The sequence below is a fragment of the Xiphophorus maculatus genome, chromosome 21, assembly GCF_002775205.1.
Source record: "Xiphophorus maculatus strain JP 163 A chromosome 21, X_maculatus-5.0-male, whole genome shotgun sequence".
In the NCBI taxonomy this organism is placed as follows: Eukaryota; Metazoa; Chordata; class Actinopteri; order Cyprinodontiformes; family Poeciliidae; genus Xiphophorus; species Xiphophorus maculatus.
In genome coordinates this window covers 2,533,506-2,541,407 of record NC_036463.1, presented here as the reverse complement: position 1 = coordinate 2,541,407, position 7,902 = coordinate 2,533,506, and the positions used below count along the sequence as shown (strand labels likewise).

The window sequence follows — 7,902 nt, the reverse complement described above, 5'->3', positions numbered from 1 at the left end:
TGATTCAAAGACCTTTTGATTTTAGGGATTTGACAAACTCTGTGAGCCAAAAATCCCAGTCCATTCTTACTTGGTTTTGAGTGAACTCATTTGTTTAGAGTCTTTATATGGACAGTTTAGCAATATAACTGTAATGGAATATTGTTTTCCTCAAATATACATCCGGTATTGTGTTTATGGGTTTAAAGTAGACACAGAATTATATGGTGTAAATGGCATCATATTGATCTGAGAAGGGCAGAGGCCTGATCAACCGTATGTTCCTTCGAAACCTGTTTTATAGGTGGCTCTCAAGCTGAATGCTGTACTTGGTTATGGCAACCCTGTGTTAAATATTTATCAAATTTGTCAGTTTTTCTTGTATTAGGATTGCAAAATTTGGACTGACTTGGATTTTGGTGAAATATAGAAATATATTATATTTCACCTCAAATCCATCCTCATTACCTGAGTATATTTGTTTTTCTTAGTTTTTGAATTGTATTTTATTTTGGCAGAGAAGCTTTTATTTTCTTGTTTCCTGTCTCCTTGTCATATCCTGTACGTTGGCGCTGCCCTCCTCAGTTCGCGCCAAGCTGCGCTGGGGAGAGGTAAGCGTACAAAGTTGTCTTCTGTTTGTCTGTTGAAGTATTCAAAATGTCCTTAAAAGTATTTTTGCCAAACTCGCAAGTTTTTATATGTTGTTCCCCAACTGTTTTATGATTAGCGCAGCACTGTACTGGGTACTTAATTCCCACGTTAAGGACATTTATTGAGTTTACCGTGCCAATGTGGTCATTTTTGTTCTTTTGATTTGTTAAGGTGTGTGTGGGAAAGCCAGAGCCCAAGAACTGGAGTGCTGATGCATTTTTGTTTTAAACAGGTATGTGAGTTGCTTCAAAATGTTATCTGAATGTTAAATTAATGTATTTTGTATATTTTCAGTTTGAATTATAAAATATTGTAACTAATGGGCAGATTATTTTTGTTTGGGTCTTATTTTAATTGTCTTGACATTTTACTTTATTATTTGTGAATGTCAGAGAATTTTGGTTGGTTTTACCACAGTCCTCAGTTCGCGCCAAGCTGCGCTGGGGAGAGGTGTGTGTGGGAAAGCCAGAGCCCAAGAACTGGAGTGCTGATGCATTTTTGTTTTAAACAGAATAAGCCTGCCCTACTGCTGCAATACACCCTGGTGTCCTCGTCTGCTGGTTCCCTTTGCCTATACACACAACGCAGAGTACATGTACAACAGATGAGTCGGATAAGTGCGGCTACATTATGACACATTTATGTTGTGGAAAGAGGGGTCTGCCTTATTCATACAAGAGAAGACTCAGGTTTTTAAGTAAATGAGTGCTTTATCAATTAATTATTAGTTGATTGATAAGGTTAATCAACTCTAGATTTACTCATTAATCAATAACTTGAATCCCAAAATGGCAGATTTATTCAAATTTCAACATTAGTTAGTTGGACTAGGTTCGATTGGAGATCAAAGTTGCAGTATTTGTTATTTTTTCACCTGCTGCTAAGCTTTTTAAAAAAATCTTAATAGCAAAATGTCTATATTCTTGAAAAATGTTTGCATTTTTTTTGCTCTGACTGTTGTTTTTTTCCAGAAAATTCCCTTATTTGAGTTTGTGTACTCCAAATAACAATCGATTACTAAATCAGTTGATGTTTATTCACAAATGATCCGATGAATCATTTTAGCATTAATTGAAATTAAAGGTTAGATAAATCTACATTTGAAAAGCAGAATCTACTTGAAGGCTTTCTCTAGTGAGAATTGAAGCTGGTGTATTCTGTGTGTTTTCAGGTTAGCTTAGAGGAAATAAAAATGGCGGTGGCCAGCAGATGTGCTGGATAATATGTCAGAAACAGCAGTGGCCCCATCTCTTTCTGCTGCTTTCATTTCAAAGTGAAATGTGTGGAAACTCATCTGACCAATGAGGCGAATTTTAAAGGCAAAAAGCTGCGACTACTTAGACGGCAGGCAGCCAGCGGGGCTAAAGAGGCATCCCATTCCTGCTGCTGTGAATTTCTACGAATTTTAACTCCAACTTCAATACCGCTTTACCATAAGATGAGCAATTTTATTCTTTCTCCAGCTGCTTATAGGTTTAACAGCAAATAATGCTTTGTTTTGCCTCTTCTTGTGTCAAGCACTCATTAAAGAAAACAACCTACTTGCTGAACTGAAACACAGAGAAAGAGGCAAAGATCAAACATAACAATGTCTTGAAATAGAAAATTAAATATAATGAGTCTGCTATTTACCACAAATAGCAGAGCATGTTTATGTTTTATAAAGCTATGTTGGCAATCTTCTGCAGTTCACAACCACGCAGGTTAGGTCACCTTCACTTAGGGACCCTGAAAGGCATCTTGAAATTTAAATGAATGCTGAAAACGTGAATGTTTATTAGCCTCTAGTTTTTGGAGTTAACCAGGATGTAAAATGTTTTAAATGTAGCATAGAGTGTGCAAAAAAACACAAAGAAGACTTCACACAGTTTAACCAGGGTGATAAAACATCAGCAGTGATCTTTCCAAACCATTTAAAGGGGACCTCTTATGCTAAATTCACTTTTTGTTTCTATTACTTCTAAAAACAGCTCAAATGTGTAAAAAGAACAAAACAAAAAAAAACACTGAGTTGCTGTTTTGGTAATAAATTTATGTTTTTTGGTGTCTGGGAAATGAGCCGTTTCAAAAACCTTACGATTTGTAATGTCACTTTCTGTGGGCACTGCGCCGTTACCTGGCAACCCCAGCAGAGTTCCGCCCATTACCTAGCAACCCCAGCAGAGTTCCGCCCATTACCTAGCTTGTTGCTAGGTAATGGGTGGAACAAATGGAGCTGATGCAAATGGAAACTTTTTGTGTTTTTCTTTGTATCAAATTTATATAGCAAACTTACATCTAAAATAATAAATTTTAGGTGTAAAACAAGAGTCTTTCTTCTTTTAATAACAATTTTTTAAAATATCAGTCAGCAGGATCACAAATCTTCACAAACTTCTTACTTAAAAACAGATTTAATCACACCCAGCAAGTTAGGAAGCTGTACATGCCTGGCACCTATTTTCAGACCTTTTTATTTAAAATGAATTGTAATTGTTATGGTAAGGTTTCATGAAATTATTTAGCATTTTAGCTGAAAGAAATACAAATAAATTGTGGCCCCTGAGTAAGTTTGGCCCTCGGAGTGAGACGTTTGGACACGCCGACTTACTGCATTCTTGTTGGTTGTGCAGGAGGCTCCAGTTCTCCTTTTCAAAGATGTACAGTTGTATAATTGAGCATCTTTTTCCATTTCAACGTGTGAGTGTAAAAGTTGAGTTGGGGGGGCGTGGCCAAGTGAAAAGATGCCCTAAAATAGCTCATTATGACTAAAATCTTATTATCTATGAATGATTTTGTGCAAAAAAATTACATGTTTTGTATAGACTGTATTTCTATCCTCGCCTGTTCAGTCACCTTTAGAAAACCAGACTTTTAATGCAAAAAAGACACATTTTTACATCTTTCCTCTTCCTCCAATAAGTTTAAAATCCATCTGCCTTATTTTCTCAGACAGTGCTGATTATTTAAAAACGCTACGATAGTGTTAAACACAATTTCCTCGACAGTTTGCAGCCAATCTTATCTGCAGTATGGGCAGAGAAAATAAAAGAATTAAGAGCCCAGAAAAAGATGAGAAATGGGGACATTGTTGATTGCTCAGCAACATGCAGAGGAAAATGGCGTTAGAGATTCTTAGATTTTGGGTGAAAGTAAAAAATATTTCACTGACTGAGCCATTGTTCAACACGCATAATTTATGTGGCTGAAGCTTTAATAGAGGGAAATACATTTTATGGACAGAAGTAAAGAAAATCCATTTGTCATCACTTTCTTCCATGAGGAACATTTAAAATATTAATCCAAAATGTTACAATAATTGATGAATCTGACAATAAACAGCTGTTCAATTCTTTGGTTTATAAAGTGAAAATGTTATTGTTATTAAATTTGATTGTAACCAATGGAGATTTTAGGGATTCTGCATTTTGGTATAAAAAGTTTCAAATTGTAGAGTTTGTTCCTGTTTTTATTTTTCAGCTGATTCAAATAAGGCAAATTGAAACGTTAGACCCTCCAAAAATGATTTGTTGGAAAATGTGCAAAGTGAAATTAGATAGAGCAATTATAATGTCATAACTTAATTAACCTGGTTCGGTTCAACAACAAGCTTTTAGGGTTAATTTGATATTTTTACCATGGCGGCTAGTGATTCATGTTTAATTGGTCTGGTCAAATTAATTTCTTTTTTGTGCATGTTTCCAATAGTTACAACAATGACAGTTATGTTTGTTTGAATTCTCTCAACACTTCCAACAAAAATAATCCTGTTGGAAGACGATCCCCTTTTTGTGATATTTATTTCAGAGTTGCTGAATGAATCAGCAATTCTGATTCATTCCGAGTTGCAAATCTAGACTATTTTGAAAACGACTAGATTTGAACCACTTATCTGGACCATTTAAATAGAGTTTTTAAAAGTCTGACTACTTTGAAGGAAGACATAAAGAAATTGGACGTGGTTTGAATCAGTTCAGTTCAGCTTGTCGTCTCGTTTTGTCATTTCTTGAAAATACCAAATTGCTGTAAAACCAGAGTATGTGTTAAAAAGTTGAAATCTGCAGAAGTTTTTATTTTTACTTTCCTTTATAAAGTCACTATATTAAAAAATATTTGTATAATCACATAGTATGTTTACTACATCCAAGAAAATACAAAATAAATAGAAATCTAAATTAATCTGGCTAACAAAAACAGCCTGAAATCAGCTTCCAAATGGAAATAAAAATATTTAAACGCACAAATTAAACAAATTGTTTAATTAATTTAAGTAGGTGGGTAGGCACGCAGATTGGTTGATCGGTAGGTAGGTACATAGACTGTTTGTTTGGTGGGAAAAGACATAGGCTGGTTGGTAGATTGGTTGGTTGTTGGGCAGGTAGGTAGATAGGTGAGTAAATATATAGGTAGGCAGGTAGATTGGTTGCTTGTTAGGTAGGTAGGGGGATAGGTAGGTAGAATGGCAGGTGTGTAGATTGGTAGGTAGGTGAGTAAGTATGTGCAGGTAGGTTGGTTGTTGGGCAGGTGGGTCTGTCTGTCTATCACATGATGAATTTCACCTCCTTGTTCATTTGGTTAGTATCACACTGTTTGCCATTGATGGGTGGACAGTGCAGTTTTTTATTTTTACCGGGTTTATTGTGAATGATATGATATGGCCCAACAATACTCATATGTGACCTGTACCTGACCTCTGATCTGATCTCTGCCTCTTCCGTATGTGCGGTCTGAACGGTCATGTCGCATTTTATCAGATTTGTAGATCATAATTCTGCTCAAGAAAAAGCCAGATGCTGTAAATCTGGATGTAAACAATAGCTGAAAATTCTGATTATGAATTTACGAAAGAAGTCTGTCACTGAAGCGCGTCACGTCAAAATCCGACCACTTTTAGCTTTGACCACATATCTAAACTTTCCTACAGAACCAGCAGGCAATGCACCACAGAAGGTCGTTGGTATTAATTGTGCTTTCTTTTTATTAGCTTCCTTTGTGATTAGGATTTTTGTGACGATACTGTTGGAACTTGTTGCTGAATAAATTTTTAATTTGATCCCTGGACGTTCTGGAGATCAATGTGTGACGTCAACGTTCTTCTTCTGTGCATGCGGGTTGCTTTAGGGTTGTAAACCATTCACACCATTCTCTAATTGTTCTCTCGTTTAAACAAGTATGCCTTTTTTATTTCCCATTTAAGAAACCTTATCAGTTGTGTCTGCAAGTGGAATCTCCAACACCAAGCAATCAATTTTAAACCTTTTTTTAATTAGTCGCATCAGTGCCTCTGATAAAAATATTCATTTCTGTGGTCCGGTAATCTGCACGCTTTAGTATGACGCTTCCAGTTTGTGTTAATGGCACCATTGATCTATCTCCCACTCAATCCTAGCTGTCACGAACAAGAAGACATTAAGATACTTTAACTCCTCCACTTTAGTCAGAGAGTGACCCCTGACCCCAAGGGAACAAACCTCCATTTTCCGGGTCAGAAGCTGACCTCAGACTCAAAGGAGTCAGCTTTCATACCATCTGCCTCACAGTGATGAAACTCTTCTCCCAAGCATGCTAAATGAACCTTTTCAAAAGACTCATCCACTCAAAACAAAAGAACTCCCTGTTCCTGACTGAGCTTTGATGTTTATTAATAAGTTGACACTTAAACACAAGTGGTGATTGATCAGTTAATTTAAACACCTGCTCTACCGATGATCTGTCAGCGAGTTGGTGTCTGGGTTGCCTTGTTTCTGCGTTAACTGAACAAAAACAAACCAAATTCCACAGCACATCTGCATGTTAAGGTTGTCATAGTCAAGCTAGCATATCAGAACTACTTCCCAGTTTCTCAATATTTTTTTTAAATTAAAACCTTTTCCTTGGATATAAAATGTGTTGCCTACTTGTAGTGTTGACAATTAATAGCAAAACATTGCATTCCTTTTTCAGATTTTTGCGTAATTTTTGTAACTTTCCTGACTCAATGGAGCATATGTGGCACTATACGTAAGTCACTGTATGTCCAATCCAGTATAGGCATGTTGCAATAAGCAGTAAATCATTCAATTACATAATAAATTCAAACAAGCTCAATAATTTCCATTTGCATGATTCAGTACCAAAAAACTGATTTTCTTTGGTTAAAAAAAAATCAGTTTTTATTTCTTTTTTACCAAAAACTGATTGATAAAGGTCTTCAGTCTGGTGCTTTGGTCTCAGCTAGCCTGTTTTTATAAAGACAGTTTTGTTGTTTCTGTTGTTTTGTTTATTTATTTTGGATATTTAAAGTGTCTTCTATTTCTAGTGATAAATGTTCACTACAATTTAAAGTTTACTGATCTTTCAGAATGCTATTACCATTATATTACTTGAAAATGGTCGCAAAGCAACAATATTATCGTTTATTGTGATAACTTCAGCTAAATTTGTTACCGTGACCGACCTAGTAATGTATACCAATAGCTGATCCTTTAGGTTTTGTATTGTTTGTTCAGACAATATTCTAACAGTGCTTCATCTAGGCATCAAAACACCAATTTAGTCTTCCTGTCTGTGAGAACGTTGGAAAGAAAAACACGCGAGCAGAGTGGGTAGTGTTGGGGTGAGAGGGGCCAACTATGAAGGCGATGAAGCAGAGCTCAATTTGGACATCAAACACAGGAGGAGAGATGTGAAGGCAGTGGCATGTGGGCCTGCGATGTCAGGAAGGAGCTCTGTCCTGACTCAATTTCCAGCCCTCCCGTGGGAATCCCACGCATGTTGCAACAATGTGGCAACACACTTCATCCCATTACCCCCGAGGCTCTTTACCCTCAATCTGCTCTCGTCTCAAAAACTGACAACTTGACTGTATTGAACTTGTTCAAAGCCTTTCTTAGTTCTTGGAAAGACTGCGAGGGTGAGAAATTAATCATTTCTGTGCCTTTGAAAGTTTGAGGGGTTGAACAAAAGACGCATGAATGAGTGAGAAAATATTTGAATCTCAAATTCCAGTGAGTTACTCTCCATACAAGTGAAATGTATCAACTAAAAGTGACAAGCAGCTGAAAAATTGTGCTTCCTTGTGGAGGGCAAAATTCATCTTGGGCAACAACAAATCAAATTGATCAAATCAATAATTCCCTAATGTTGATGGAAACTTACTAGTTCCTGTGGCAAATTATTTCACTTATTGCAAAAATTTTTTTTCTCACAAGTAAAGCAATTTGCCAGTTAAAGTCACTTTTTCATCAATATTAAGGAGTTATTGATATATCTTTTTGAAAAGTTACTTGTAAGTTAGTTTTGTCGTATTTTAAG

At 36.2% G+C, this 7,902-nt stretch overlaps 1 long non-coding RNA gene across 2 annotated transcripts; it reads left to right on the top strand.

The window, feature by feature from the left end:
- The first annotated feature begins 563 nt into the window (after positions 1-563).
- On the top strand, positions 564-1,248 carry LOC111606304. 2 transcript variants are annotated; one of them, XR_002752018.1, is made up of 3 exons: positions 564-590; positions 802-862; positions 1,023-1,248. It is a non-coding gene; the product is annotated as an uncharacterized LOC111606304 (long non-coding RNA). The 2 variants fall into 2 exon arrangements; XR_002752017.1 differs by having other exon boundaries at positions 1,081-1,139.
- Positions 1,249-7,902: the final 6,654 nt, after the last annotated feature.